Here is a 14,336-nt window from a genome sequence, read left to right on the forward strand (position 1 = left end):
CCAAATGAAGAATGTGTGCACTGGAAATGTGAACAGTGTTACACAGACAACAGTTTTAACAGTCTGTGGTTTTACTGAGCAGTCCTGAACACTCTGATGCTTGACTGGGGTTTCAAGGCTTATTGCATTTCACAGGGAGATATTTCAACTACTAGACCTTATGACTCTGTTTGGTGTGAAACACAAAAATAGGGAAGCACTTGAAAACGAGGGGTAGGGTTATAAATGAGGAATTTGGGATTGTGTCTGGGATCGCACTTCATGCCCAAAATGTGTTTTTAGCATTATCTGAATGAGATCCGCAAGGATATTTACTTAAGAGTGTGTCTATCGTAAACCATTGTGCAACCTTTGCCTCATCTCTCTCCCTCATCTCTCTCCCTGTATTAGTTCTTTAAACACTTGCCATGAGTGTTGATTGCACAAAGTACTCTATGTCTCTGGAACAAGATGAGCTCGTTGACAATGCCACTGTGTGTCTCCCAGTTGGTGGAGTAACTGAGTCACTCATTGGGGCAAAAAAACCTACAACTAGCCAGCGGAAGGTTCCACCGAGATTTGAACTCGGATCACTGGATTCAAAGTCCAGAGTGCTCCCCATTACAACATGGAACCATTTCACATTGTTAGGCTACTTTTGTTGAACAGTTTCTTCCAGACGATTTGATTCATTTCATTATTGTGTGCATATTGACAACTTGGAGATTAGGTGATCATGTAGCAAACTATAAAGTTGTCAATACAAGGAAATTTGGGTACATCTAAGCACTGTGTCACTCTTACCTCTGTGTGTGATGTTCATTGCATCTATCCAGATGAACTGTAACTTGTATAACATCAAAGTCTATGAATTCATCCAGATAAGCAGCATTGGAGAATAGGTGGTTCCCCACCTTTGACTAATGTGGGAGAATGTGTTTTCCAAGTGTCAGCTGTTGTCCCTAAAATCCAACATTTGTCAGAAGTGGGATTTGAACTCACGCCTCCAGGAGAGACTGCGACCTGAACGCAGCGCCTTAGACCGCTCGGCCATCCTGACAACAGAAGGCGGGGGTTGTTTGGTACTCCAAAGAAATCCGAAAAGACAGCGTTTAGATTATGCGTAATTATTGTGAATCAAATGTGCAAACTCGTCATCAGCCTATCTCTTTATCAGTTCATTGCGACCCTGGTCATCAGTGATTGATGCGTGAAGTATGGGATGTCTCAGGCAAAAAAGAGCTTGTTGAGTAAGCCACTACACATCTGTCAGCTGGTATTGGTGTTCTTCTGCCCTTTGCTGGGAAGACATCAATTCATGGAGCTTTAACATATGCATTCATTTTTTCAGCAAACTCCAGAAAAAGAGTTCTTAGAGTAACCAGTATCAAATTATTGCATTCCATTAATTGAACCCCGTAATTTGATAGAGTACTAGAGTCATTGAATGGAGCACAACAGAAAGAACTGTTGCCAAAGTTGCCTGCATTTATTGCACATTAAATCCTGAGACCAGCAACACAGCTCAAAGGACGAGCTGGTTTTATTCGTCCTACACTATAACAGGTCCCACCGTAATTTGAACTCAGATTGCTGGATTCACAGTCCAGAGTGCTTACCTATACACCAGGGAATCTCCAGATGCTGCCAAATGAAGAATATGCACACTGGAAATGTGAACAGTGTTACACAGACAACAGTTGTAACAGTCTGTGGTTTTACTGAGCAGTCCTGAACACTCTGATGCTTGACAGGGGTTTCAAGGCTTATTGCATTTCACAGGGAGATATTTCAACTACTAGCCCTTATGACTCTGTTTGGGGTGAAACACAAAAATAGGGAAGCACTTGAAAACGAGGGGTAGGGTTATAAATTAGGAATTTGGGATTGTGTCTGGGATCGCACTTCATGCCCAAAATGTGTTTTTAGCATTATCTGAATGAGATCCGCAAGGATATTTACTTAAGAGTGTGTCTATCGTAAACCATTGTGCAACCTTTGCCTCATCTCTCTCCCTGTATTAGTTCTTTAAACACTTGCCATGAGTGTTGATTGCACAAAGTACTCTATGTCTCTGGAACAAGATGAGCTCGTTGACAATGCCACTGTGTGTCTCCCAGTTGGTGGAGTAACTGAGTCACTCATTGGGGCAAAAAAACCTACAACTAGCCAGCGGTAGGTTCCACCGAGATTTGAACTCGGATCACCGGATTCAAAGTCCAGAGTGCTCACCATTACACCATGGAACCATTTCACATTGTTAGGCTACTTTTGTTGAACAGTTTCTTCCAGACGATTTGATTCATTTCATTATTGTGTGCATATTGACAACTTGGAGATTGGGTGATCATGTAGCAAACTATAAAGTTGTCAATACAAGGAAGTTTGGGTACATCTAAGCACTGTGTCACTCTTACCTCTGTGTGTGATGTTCATTGCATCTATCCAGATGAACTGTAATTTGTATAACATCAAAGTCTATGAATTCCTCCAGGTAAGCAGCATTGGAGAATAGGTGGTTCCCCACCTTTGACTAATGTGGGAGAATGTGTTTTCCAAGTGTCAGCTGTTGTCCCTAAAATCCAACATTTGTCAGAAGTGGGGTTCGAACCCACGCCTCCAGGAGAGACTGCGACCTGAACGCAGCGCCTTAGACCGCTCGGCCATCCTGACAACAGAAGGGGGGGGGGTTGTTTGGTACTCCAAAGAAATCCGAAAAGACAGCGTTTAGATTATGCGTAATTATTGTGAATCAAATGTGCAAACTCGTCATCAGCCTAGCTCTTTATCCGTTCATTGCGACCCTGGCCATCAGTGATTGATGCGTGAAGTATGGGATGTCTCAGGCAAAAAAGAGCTTGTTGAGTAAGCCAATACACATCTGTCAGCTGGTATTGGTGTTCTTCTGCCCTTTGCTGGGAAGACATCAATTCATGGAGCTTTAACATATGCATTAATTTTTTCAGCAAACTCCAGAAAAAGAGTTCTTAGAGTAACCAGTATCCAATTATTGCATTACATTAATTGAACCCCGTAATTTGATAGAATACAAGAGTCATTGAATGGAGCACAACAGAAAGAACTGTTGCCAAAGTTGCCTGCATTTATTGCACATTAAATCCTGAGACCAGCAACACAGCTCAAAGGACGAGCTGGTTTTATTCGTTCTACACTATAACAGGTCCCACCGTGATTTGAACTCAGATCGCTGGATTCACAGTCCAGAGTGCTTACCTATACACCAGGGAATCTCCAGATGCTGCCAAATGAAGAATGTGTGCACTGGAAATGTGAACAGTGTTACACAGACAACAGTTTTAACAGTCTGTGGTTTTACTGAGCAGTCCTGAACACTCTGATGCTTGACTGGGGTTTCAAGGCTTATTGCATTTCACAGGGAGATATTTCAACTACTAGACCTTATGACTCTGTTTGGTGTGAAACACAAAAATAGGGAAGCACTTGAAAACGAGGGGTAGGGTTATAAATTAGGAATTTGGGATTGTGTCTGGGATCGCACTTCATGCCCAAAATGTGTTTTTAGCATTATCTGAATGAGATCCGCAAGGATATTTACTTAAGAGTGTGTCTATCGTAAACCATTGTGCAACCTTTGCCTCATCTCTCTCCCTGTATTAGTTCTTTAAACACTTGCCATGAGTGTTGATTGCACAAAGTACTCTATGTCTCTGGAACAAGATGAGCTCGTTGACAATGCCACTGTGTGTCTCCCAGTTGGTGGAGTAACTGAGTCACTCATTGGGGCAAAAAAACCTACAACTAGCCAGCGGTAGGTTCCACCGAGATTTGAACTCGGATCACCGGATTCAAAGTCCAGAGTGCTCACCATTACACCATGGAACCATTTCACATTGTTAGGCTACTTTTGTTGAACAGTTTCTTCCAGACGATTTGATTCATTTCATTATTGTGTGCATATTGACAACTTGGAGATTGGGTGATCATGTAGCAAACTATAAAGTTGTCAATACAAGGAAGTTTGGGTACATCTAAGCACTGTGTCACTCTTACCTCTGTGTGTGATTTTCATTGCATCTATCCAGATGAACTGTAATTTGTATAACATCAAAGTCTATGAATTCCTCCAGGTAAGCAGCATTGGAGAATAGGTGGTTCCCCACCTTTGACTAATGTGGGAGAATGTGTTTTCCAAGTGTCAGCTGTTGTCCCTAAAATCCAACATTTGTCAGAAGTGGGGTTCGAACCCACGCCTCCAGGAGAGACTGCGACCTGAACGCAGCGCCTTAGACCGCTCGGCCATCCTGACAACAGAAGTGGGGGTTGTTTGGTACTCCAAAGAAATCCGAAAAGACAGCGTTTAGATTATGCGTAATTATTGTGAATCAAATGTGCAAACTCGTCATCAGCCTATCTCTTTATCAGTTTATTGCTACCCTGGCCATCAGTGATTGATGCGTGAAGTATGGGATGTCTCAGGCAAAAAAGAGCTTGTTGATTAAGCCACTACACATCTATCAGCTGGTATTGGTGTTCTTTTGCCCTTTGCTGGGAAGACATCAATTCATGGAGCTTTAACATATGCATTCATTTTTTCAGCAAACTCCAGAAAAAGAGTTCTTAGAGTAACCAGTATCCAATTATTGCATTACATTAATTGAACCCCGTAATTTGATAGAGTACTAGAGTCATTGAATGGAGCACAACAGATAGAACTGTTGCCAAAGTTGCCTGCATTTATTGCACATTAAATCCTAAGACCAGCAACACAGCTCAAAGGACAAGCTGGTTTTATTCGTTCCAAACTATAACAGGTCCCACCGTGATTTGAACTCAGATCGCTGGATTCACAGTCCAGAGTGCTTACCTATACACCAGGGCATCTCCAGATGCTGCCAAATGAAGAATGTGTGCACTGGAAATGTGAACAGTGTTACACAGACAACAGTTTTAACAGTCTGTGGTTTTACTAAGCAGTCCTGAACACTCTGATGCTTGACAGGGGTTTCAAGGCTTATTGCATTTCACAGGGAGATATTTCAACTACTAGACCTTATGACTCTGTTTGGGGTGAAACACAAAAATAGGGAAGCACTTGAAAACGAGGGGTAGGGTTATAAATTAGGAATTTGGGATTGTGTCTGGGATCGCACTTCATGCCCAAAATGTGTTTTTAGCATTATCTGAATGAGATCCGCAAGGATATTTACTTAAGAGTGTGTCTATCGTAAACCATTGTGCAACCTTTGCCTCATCTCTCTCCCTGTATTAGTTCTTTAAACACTTGCCATGAGTGTTGATTGCACAAAGTACTCTATGTCTCTGGAACAAGATGAGCTCGTTGACAATGCCACTGTGTGTCTCCCAGTTGGTGGAGTAACTGAGTCACTCATTGGGGCAAAAAAACCTACAACTAGCCAGCGGTAGGTTCCACCGAGATTTGAACTCAGATCACTGGATTCAAAGTCCAGAGTGCTCCCCATTACACCATGGAACCATTTCACATTCTTAAGCTACTTTTGTTGAACAGTTTCTTCCAGACGATTTGATTAATTTCATTATTGTGTGCATATTGACAACTTGGAGATTGGGTGATCATGTAGCAAACTATAAAATTGTCAATACAAGGAAGTTTGGGTACATCTAAGCACTGTGTCACTCTTACCTCTGTGTGTGATGTTCATTGCATCTATCCAGATGAACTGTAAATTGTATAACATCAAAGTCTATGAATTCATCCAGGTAATCAGCATTGGAGAATAGGTGGTTCCCCAACTTTGACTAATGTGGGAGAATGTGTTTTCCAAGTGTCAGCTGTTGTCCCTAAAATCCAACATTTGTCAGAAGTGGGGTTCGAACCCACGCCTCCAGAAGAGACTGCGACCTGAACGCAGCGCCTTAGACCGCTCGGCCATCCTGACAACAGAAGTGGGGGTTGTTTGGTACTCCAAAGAAATCCGAAAAGACAGCGTTTAGATTATGCGTAATTATTGTGAATCAAATGTGCAAACTCGTCATCAGCCTATCTCTTTATCAGTTCATTGCTACCCTGGCCATCAGTGATTGATGCGTGAAGTATGGGATGTCTCAGGCAAAAAAGAGCTTGTTGATTAAGCCACTACACATCTATCAGCTGGAATTGGTGTTCTTTTGCCCTTTGCTGGGAAGACATCAATTTATGGAGCTTTAACATATGCATTCATTTTTTCAGCAAACTCCAGAAAAAGAGTTCTTAGAGTAACCACTATCCAATTATTGCATTACATTAATTGAACCACGTCATTTGGTAGAGTACTAGAGTCATTGAATGGAGCACAACAGAAAGAACTGTTGCCAAAGTTGCCTGCATTTATTGCACATTAAATCCTGAGACCAGCAACACAGCTCAAAGGACGAGCTGGTTTTATTCGTCCTACACTATAACAGGTCCCACCGTAATTTGAACTCAGATTGCTGGATTCACAGTCCAGAGTGCTTACCTATACACCAGGGAATCTCCAGATGCTGCCAAATGAAGAATATGCGCACTGGAAATGTGAACAGTGTTACACAGACAACAGTTGTAACAGTCTGTGGTTTTACTGAGCAGTCCTGAACACTCTGATGCTTGACAGGGTTTTCAAGGCTTATTGCATTTCACAGGGAGATATTTCAACTACTAGCCCTTATGACTCTGTTTGGGGTGAAACACAAAAATAAGGAAGCACTTGAAAACGAGGGGTAGGGTTATAAATTAGGAATTTGGGATTGTGTCTGGGATCGCACTTCATGCCCAAAATGTGTTTTTAGCATTATCTGAATGAGATCCGCAAGGATATTTACTTAAGAGTGTGTCTATCGTAAACCATTGTGCAACCTTTGCCTCATCTCTCTCCCTGTATTAGTTCTTTAAACACTTGCCATGAGTGTTGATTGCACAAAGTACTCTATGTCTCTGGAACAAGATGAGCTCGTTGACAATGCCACTGTGTGTCTCCCAGTTGGTGGAGTAACTGAGTCACTCATTGGGGCAAAAAAACCTACAACTAGCCAGCGGTAGGTTCCACCGAGATTTGAACTCGGATCACTGGATTCAAAGTCCAGAGTGCTCACCATTACACCATGGAACCATTTCACATTGTTAGGCTACTTTTGTTGAGCAGTTTCTTCCAGACGATTTGATTCATTTCAGCATTGTGTGCATATTGACAACTTGGAGATTGGGTGATCATGTAGCAAACTATAAAATTGTCAATACAAGGAAGTGTGGGTACATCTAAGCACTGTGTCACTCTTATCTCTGTGTGTGATGTTCATTGCATCTATCCAGATGAACTGTAACTTGTATAACATCAAAGTCTATGAATTCATCCAGGTAAGCAGCATTGGAGAATAGGTGGTTCCCCACCTTTGACTAATGTGGGAGAATGTGTTTTCCAAGTGTCAGCTGTTGTCCCTAAAATCCAACATTTGTCAGAAGTGGGATTCGAACCCACGCCTCCAGGAGAGACTGCGACTTGAACGCAGCGCCTTTGACCGCTCGGCCATCCTGACAACAGAAGGGGGGGTTGTTTGGTAATCCAAAGAAATACGAAAAGACAGCGTTTAGATTATGCGTAATTATTGTGAATCAAATGTGCAAACTCGTCATCAGCCTATCTCTTTATCAGTTTATTGCTACCCTGGCCATCAGTGATTGATGAGTGAAGTATGGGATGTCTCAGGCAAAAAAGAGCTTGTTGATTAAGCCACTACATATCTGTCAGCTGGTATTGGTGTTCTTCTGCCCTTTGCTGGGAAGACATCAATTCATGGAGCTTTAACATATGCATTCATTTTTTCAGCAAACTCCAGAAAAAGAGTTCTTAGAGTAACCAGTATCCAATTATTGCATTACATTAATTGAACCACATCATTTGGTAGAGTACTAGAGTCATTGAATGGAGCACAACAGAAAGAACTGTTGCCAAAGTTGCCTGCATTTATTGCACATTAAATCCTGAGACCAGCAACACAGCTCAAAGGACGAGCTGGTTTTATTCGTTCTACACTATAACAGGTCCCACCGTGGTTTGAACTCAGATCGCTGGATTCACAGTCCAGAGTGCTTACCTATACACCAGGGAATCTCCAGATGCTGCCAAATGAAGAATGTGTGCACTGGAAATGTGAACATTGTTACACAGACAACAGTTTTAACAGTCTGTGGTTTTACTGAACAGTCCTGAACACTCAGATGCTTGACAGGGGTTTCAAGGCTTATTGCATTTCACAGGGAGATATTTACACTACTAGACCTTATGACTCTGTTTGGGGTGAAACACAAAAATAGGGAAGCACTTGAAAACGAGGGGTAGGGTTATAAATTAGGAATTTGGGATTGTGTCTGGGATCGCACTTCATGCCCAAAATGTGTTTTTAGCATTATCTGAATGAGAATCGCAAGGATATTTACTTAAGAGTGTGTCTATCGTAAACCATTGTGCAACCTTTGCCTCATCTCTCTCCCTGTATTAGTTCTTTAAACACTTGCCATGAGTGTTGATTGCACAAAGTACTCTATGTCTCTGGAACAAGATGAGCTCGTTGACAATGCCACTGTGTGTCTCCCAGTTGGTGGAGTAACTGAGTCACTCATTGGGGCAAAAAAACCTACAACTAGCCAGCGGTAGGTTCCACCGAGATTTGAACTCGGATCACTGGATTCAAAGTCCAGAGTGCTCACCATTACACCATGGAACCATTTCACATTGTTAGGCTACTTTTGTTGAGCAGTTTCTTCCAGACGATTTGATTCATTTCAGCATTGTGTGCATATTGACAACTTGGAGATTGGGTGATCATGTAGCAAACTATAAAATTGTCAATACAAGGAAGTGTGGGTACATCTAAGCACTGTGTCACTCTTATCTCTGTGTGTGATGTTCATTGCATCTATCCAGATGAACTGTAACTTGTATAACATCAAAGTCTATGAATTCATCCAGGTAAGCAGCATTGGAGAATAGGTGGTTCCCCACCTTTGACTAATGTGGGAGAATGTGTTTTCCAAGTGTCAGCTGTTGTCCCTAAAATCCAACATTTGTCAGAAGTGGGATTCGAACCCACGCCTCCAGGAGAGACTGCGACTTGAACGCAGCGCCTTTGACCGCTCGGCCATCCTGACAACAGAAGGGGGGGTTGTTTGGTAATCCAAAGAAATACGAAAAGACAGCGTTTAGATTATGCGTAATTATTGTGAATCAAATGTGCAAACTCGTCATCAGCCTATCTCTTTATCAGTTTATTGCTACCCTGGCCATCAGTGATTGATGAGTGAAGTATGGGATGTCTCAGGCAAAAAAGAGCTTGTTGATTAAGCCACTACATATCTGTCAGCTGGTATTGGTGTTCTTCTGCCCTTTGCTGGGAAGACATCAATTCATGGAGCTTTAACATATGCATTCATTTTTTCAGCAAACTCCAGAAAAAGAGTTCTTAGAGTAACCAGTATCCAATTATTGCATTACATTAATTGAACCACATCATTTGGTAGAGTACTAGAGTCATTGAATGGAAAACAACAGAAAGAACTGTTGCCAAAGTTGCCTGCATTTATTGCACATTAAATCCTGAGACCAGCAACACAGCTCAAAGGACGAGCTGGTTTTATTCGTTCTACACTATAACAGGTCCCACCGTGGTTTGAACTCAGATCGCTGGATTCACAGTCCAGAGTGCTTACCTATACACCAGGGAATCTCCAGATGCTGCCAAATGAAGAATGTGTGCACTGGAAATGTGAACATTGTTACACAGACAACAGTTTTAACAGTCTGTGGTTTTACTGAACAGTCCTGAACACTCAGATGCTTGACAGGGGTTTCAAGGCTTATTGCATTTCACAGGGAGATATTTACACTACTAGACCTTATGACTCTGTTTGGGGTGAAACACAAAAATAAGGAAGCACTTGAAAACGAGGGGTAGGGTTATAAATTAGGAATTTGGGATTGTGTCTGGGATCGCACTTCATGCCCAAAATGTGTTTTTAGCATTATCTGAATGAGAATCGCAAGGATATTTACTTAAGAGTGTGTCTATCGTAAACCATTGTGCAACCTTTGCCTCATCTCTCTCCCTGTATTAGTTCTTTAAACACTTGCCATGAGTGTTGATTGCACAAAGTACTCTATGTCTTTGGAACAAGATGAGCTCGTTGACAATGCCACTGTGTGTCTCCCAGTTGGTGGAGTAACTGAGTCACTCATTGGGGCAAAAAAACCTACAACTAGCCAGCGGTAGGTTCCACCGAGATTTGACCTCGGATCACTGGCTTCAAAGTCCAGAGTGCTCACCATTACACCATGGAACCATTTCACTTTGTTAGGCTTCTTTTGTTGAACAGTTTCTTCCAGACGATTTGATTAATTTCATTATTGACAACTTGGAGATTGGGTGATCATGTAGCAAACTATAAAATTGCCAATACAAGGAAGTTTGGGTACATCTAAGCACTGTGTCACTCTTATCTCTGTGTGTGATGTTCATTGCATCTATCCAGATGAACTGTAACTTGTATAACATCAAAGTCTATGAATTCATCCAGGTAAGCAGCATTGGAGAATAGGTGGCTCCCCACCTTTGACTAATGTGGGAGAATGTGTTTTGCAAGTGTCAGCTGTTGTCCCTAAAATCCAACATTTGTCAGAAGTGGGATTCGAACCCACGCCTCCAGGAGAGACTGCGACCTGAACGCAGCGCCTTAGACCGCTCGTGACAACAGAAGGTGGGGTTTTTTGGTACTCCAAAGAAATCCGAAAAGACAGCGTTTAGATTATGCGTAATTATTGTGAATCAAATGTGCAAACTCGTCATCAGCCTATCTCTTTATCAGTTCATTGCTACCCTGGCCATCAGTGATTGATGCGTGAAGTATGGGATGTCTCAGGGAAAAAAGAGCTTGTTGATTAAGCCACTACACATCTGTCAGCTGGTATTGGTGTTCTTCTGCCCTTTGCTGGGAAGACATCAATTCATGGAGCTTTAACATATGCATTCATTTTTTCAGCAAACTCCAGAAAAAGAGTTCTTAGAGTAATCAGTATCCAATTATTGCATTACATTAATTGAACCACGTCATTTCGTAGAGTACTAGAGTCATTGAATGGAGCACAACAGAAAGAACTGTTGCCAAAGTTGCCTGCATTTATTGCACATTAAATCCTGAGACTAGCAACACAGCTCAAAGGATGAGCTGGTTTTATTCGTTCTACACTATAACAGGTCCGACCGTGATTTGAACTCAGATCGCTGGATTCACAGTCCGGAGTGCTTAGCTATACACCAGGGAATCTCCAGATGCTGCCAAATGAAGAATGTGTGCACTGGAAATGTGAACAGTGTTACACAGACAACAGTTTTAACAGTCTGTGGTTTTACTGAGCAGTCCTGAACACTCAGATGCTTGACAGGGGTTTCAAGGCTTATTGCATTTCACAGGGAGATAATTCAACTACTAGACCTTATGACTCTGTTTGGGGTGAAACACAAAAATAGGGAAGCACTTGAAAATGAGGGGTAGGGTTATAAATTAGGAATTTGGGATTGTGTCTGGGATCGCAATTCATGCCCAAAATGTGTTTTTACCATTATCTGAATGAGATCCGCAAGGATATTTACTTAAGAGTGTGTCTATCGTAAACCATTGTGCAACCTTTGCCTCATCTCTCTCCCTGTATTAGTTCTTTAAACACTTGCCATGAGTGTTGATTGCACAAAGTACTCTATGTCTCTGGAACAAGATGAGCTCGTTGACAATGCCACTGTGTGTCTCCCAGTTGGTGGAGTAACTGAGTCACTCACTGGGGCAAAAAAACCTACAACTAGCCAGCGGTAGGTTCCACCGAGATTTGAACTCGGATCACTGGATTCAAAGTCCAGAGTGCTCACCATTACACCATGGAACCTTTCCACATTGCTAGCTTAATGTTGTTGAACAGTTTCTTCCAGACGATTTGATTCATTTCATTATTGTGTGCATATTGACAACTTGGAGATTGGGTGATCATGTAGCAAACTATAAAATTGTCAATACAAGGAAGATTGGGTACATCTAAGTACTGTGTCACTCTTATCTCTGTGTGTGATGTTCATTGCATCTATCCAGATGAACTGTAACTTGTATAACATCAAAGTCTATGAATTCATCCAGGTAAGCAGCATTGGAGAATAGGTGGTTCCCCACCTTTGACTAATGTGGGAGAATGTGTTTTCCAAGTGTCAGCTGTTGTCCCTAAAATCCAACATTTGTCAGAAGTGGGATTCGAACCCATGCCTCAAGGAGAGACTGCGACTTGAACGCAGCGCCTTTGACCGCTCGGCCATCCTGACAACAGAAGGGGGGGTTGTTTGGTACTCCAAAGAAATACGAAAAGACAGCGTTTAGATTATGCGTAATTATTGTGAATCAAATGTGCAAACTCGTCATCAGCCTATCTCTTTATCAGTTCATTGCTACCCTGGCCATCAGTGATGGATGCGTGAAGTATGGTATGTCTCAGGCAAAAAAGAGCTTGTTGATTAAGACACTACACACCTGTCAGCTGGTATTGGTGTTCTTCTGCCCTTTACTGGCAAGACATCAATTCATAGAGCTTTAACATATACATTCAGTTTTTCAGCAAACTCCAGAAAAGGTAACCAGTATCCAAATACTGCATTATATTAATTGAACCACGGCATTTGGTAGAGTACTAAAGTCATTGAATGGAGCATAAGAGAAAGAACTGTTGCCAAAGTTGCCTGCATTTATTGCACATTAAAACCTGAGAACAGCAAGCCAGCTTAAAGGTCCAGCTGGTTTTATTCATTCTACACTATAACAGGTCCCATCGTGATTTGAACTCAGATTGCTGGATTCATAGTCCAGAGTGCTTACCTATACACCAGGGAATCTCCAGATGCTGCCAAATGAAGCAAGTGTGCACAGGAAAAGTGAACAGTGTTACACAGACACTAGTTTTAATATATTTCAAATACTAACCCTTATGACAAAAATAAGGAAGCACTTGAAAACTAGGGTAGGGTTATAAAAGAGGAATTGGGGATTGTGTCTGGCATCGCACTTCATGCCCAAAATGTGTTTTTAGCATTATGTGACAGAGATCAGCAAGGATACTTAGCTAAGAGTGTGTTTATTTTAAACCATCGTGCAGGCTTGGCCTCATTTCTGTGCCGGTTTCAGTTTTTTTAGACTTGTCATGAGTGTTTAGTGCACATAGTATTCTGTTTCTGGAACAAGATGAGCTCCATGACAATCCCACTGTGAATCTCCCAGTTGGTGGAGTAACCGAGTCAATCATTGCATCGAGAAAAGCTACAACCTGCCAACAGTAGGTCCCACCGAGATTTGAACTCGGATCGCTGGATTCAGAGTCCAGAGTGCTCACCATTACACCATGGAACCTTTCCACATTGCTAGCTTTATGTTGTTGAACAGGTTCTTCCACACAATTTGATTCATTTCGTTATTGTCTCCAACTTGACAACTTGAAGATTTTGCTGATCATGTAGCAAACTAAAAAAATGTCAATACGAGGCGGTTCGGGTACATCTAAGCACTGTGTCACTTTTATCTCAGTGTGTGATGTTCATTGCATCTATCCAGATGCACTGTAACTTGTATAACATGAAAATCTATGGATTTGGCCAATAGAGTCAGTCTCAAATAGACTCTCATTAGTGATTATAGGGCATAGATGAAAGACTACCTTTGATACGTAACTAGAGGGGTGCCAAAGCCATGCTCCTTGAGCTCCACAGCCCTGCTTGCTTGTCAGCTATCCGTGCTTTACCCACTGCTCCTGCACTTTCTGTCTGACTGAACACACCTTAGGTGGTTCCCCACCTCTGACGAATGTGGAAGAATGAATCCAATGTGTTTTCCAAGTGTCAGCTGTTGTCCTTAAAAAACAACATTTGTCAGAAGTGGGATTCGAACCCACGCCTCCAGGAGAGACTGCGACCTTAACGCAGCGCCTTAGACCGCTCGGCCATCCTGACAACAGAACAGGCTTGGTTTGGTACTCCAAAAAAAATGCGCAAAGACAGCATTTAGATTAGGCGTAATTATTGTAAATCAAATGTGCAAACTCGTCATCAGCCTATCTCTTTATCGGTTTATTGCTACCCTGGCCATCAGTGATGGATGCGTGAAGTATGGTATGTCTCAGGCAAAAAAGAGCTTGTTGATTAAGACACTACACACCTGTCAGCTGGTATTGGTGTTCTTCTGCCCTTTACTGGCAAGACATCAATTCATAGAGCTTTAACATATACATTCAGTTTTTCAGCAAACTCCAGAAAAGGTAACCAGTATCCAAATATTGCATTATATTAATTGAACCACGGCATTTGGT

The 14,336-nt window shown here is 42.0% G+C and overlaps 16 non-coding genes across 16 annotated transcripts; all 16 read right to left on the bottom strand.

Annotated features, from left to right (window-relative positions):
• Positions 1 to 543: 543 nt before the first annotated feature.
• trnaq-uug (transfer RNA glutamine (anticodon UUG)) lies at positions 544 to 615 on the bottom strand. Its single transcript has one exon. It is a non-coding gene; the product is annotated as a tRNA-Gln (tRNA).
• A 341-nt stretch (positions 616 to 956) lies between these two features.
• Positions 957 to 1,039, bottom strand: trnal-cag (transfer RNA leucine (anticodon CAG)). Its single transcript has one exon. It is a non-coding gene; the product is annotated as a tRNA-Leu (tRNA).
• A 1,117-nt stretch (positions 1,040 to 2,156) lies between these two features.
• trnaq-uug (transfer RNA glutamine (anticodon UUG)) lies at positions 2,157 to 2,228 on the bottom strand. The gene has a single exon. It is a non-coding gene; the product is annotated as a tRNA-Gln (tRNA).
• Positions 2,229 to 2,569: 341 nt separating this feature from the next.
• Positions 2,570 to 2,652, bottom strand: trnal-cag (transfer RNA leucine (anticodon CAG)). The gene has a single exon. It is a non-coding gene; the product is annotated as a tRNA-Leu (tRNA).
• A 1,119-nt stretch (positions 2,653 to 3,771) lies between these two features.
• On the bottom strand, positions 3,772 to 3,843 carry trnaq-uug (transfer RNA glutamine (anticodon UUG)). Its single transcript has one exon. It is a non-coding gene; the product is annotated as a tRNA-Gln (tRNA).
• A 341-nt stretch (positions 3,844 to 4,184) lies between these two features.
• On the bottom strand, positions 4,185 to 4,267 carry trnal-cag (transfer RNA leucine (anticodon CAG)). The gene has a single exon. It is a non-coding gene; the product is annotated as a tRNA-Leu (tRNA).
• A 1,116-nt stretch (positions 4,268 to 5,383) lies between these two features.
• trnaq-uug (transfer RNA glutamine (anticodon UUG)) lies at positions 5,384 to 5,455 on the bottom strand. Its single transcript has one exon. It is a non-coding gene; the product is annotated as a tRNA-Gln (tRNA).
• A 341-nt stretch (positions 5,456 to 5,796) lies between these two features.
• On the bottom strand, positions 5,797 to 5,879 carry trnal-cag (transfer RNA leucine (anticodon CAG)). Its single transcript has one exon. It is a non-coding gene; the product is annotated as a tRNA-Leu (tRNA).
• Positions 5,880 to 6,995: 1,116 nt separating this feature from the next.
• trnaq-uug (transfer RNA glutamine (anticodon UUG)) lies at positions 6,996 to 7,067 on the bottom strand. Its single transcript has one exon. It is a non-coding gene; the product is annotated as a tRNA-Gln (tRNA).
• A 341-nt stretch (positions 7,068 to 7,408) lies between these two features.
• On the bottom strand, positions 7,409 to 7,491 carry trnal-caa (transfer RNA leucine (anticodon CAA)). The gene has a single exon. It is a non-coding gene; the product is annotated as a tRNA-Leu (tRNA).
• Positions 7,492 to 8,607: 1,116 nt separating this feature from the next.
• Positions 8,608 to 8,679, bottom strand: trnaq-uug (transfer RNA glutamine (anticodon UUG)). The gene has a single exon. It is a non-coding gene; the product is annotated as a tRNA-Gln (tRNA).
• A 341-nt stretch (positions 8,680 to 9,020) lies between these two features.
• On the bottom strand, positions 9,021 to 9,103 carry trnal-caa (transfer RNA leucine (anticodon CAA)). Its single transcript has one exon. It is a non-coding gene; the product is annotated as a tRNA-Leu (tRNA).
• A 2,710-nt stretch (positions 9,104 to 11,813) lies between these two features.
• trnaq-uug (transfer RNA glutamine (anticodon UUG)) lies at positions 11,814 to 11,885 on the bottom strand. The gene has a single exon. It is a non-coding gene; the product is annotated as a tRNA-Gln (tRNA).
• Positions 11,886 to 12,226: 341 nt separating this feature from the next.
• On the bottom strand, positions 12,227 to 12,309 carry trnal-caa (transfer RNA leucine (anticodon CAA)). The gene has a single exon. It is a non-coding gene; the product is annotated as a tRNA-Leu (tRNA).
• Positions 12,310 to 13,312: 1,003 nt separating this feature from the next.
• trnaq-cug (transfer RNA glutamine (anticodon CUG)) lies at positions 13,313 to 13,384 on the bottom strand. The gene has a single exon. It is a non-coding gene; the product is annotated as a tRNA-Gln (tRNA).
• Positions 13,385 to 13,897: 513 nt separating this feature from the next.
• Positions 13,898 to 13,980, bottom strand: trnal-aag (transfer RNA leucine (anticodon AAG)). The gene has a single exon. It is a non-coding gene; the product is annotated as a tRNA-Leu (tRNA).
• Positions 13,981 to 14,336: the final 356 nt, after the last annotated feature.

This window comes from Channa argus, unplaced genomic scaffold, assembly GCF_033026475.1.
Source record: "Channa argus isolate prfri unplaced genomic scaffold, Channa argus male v1.0 Contig078, whole genome shotgun sequence".
NCBI lineage: Eukaryota > Metazoa > Chordata > Actinopteri > Anabantiformes > Channidae > Channa > Channa argus.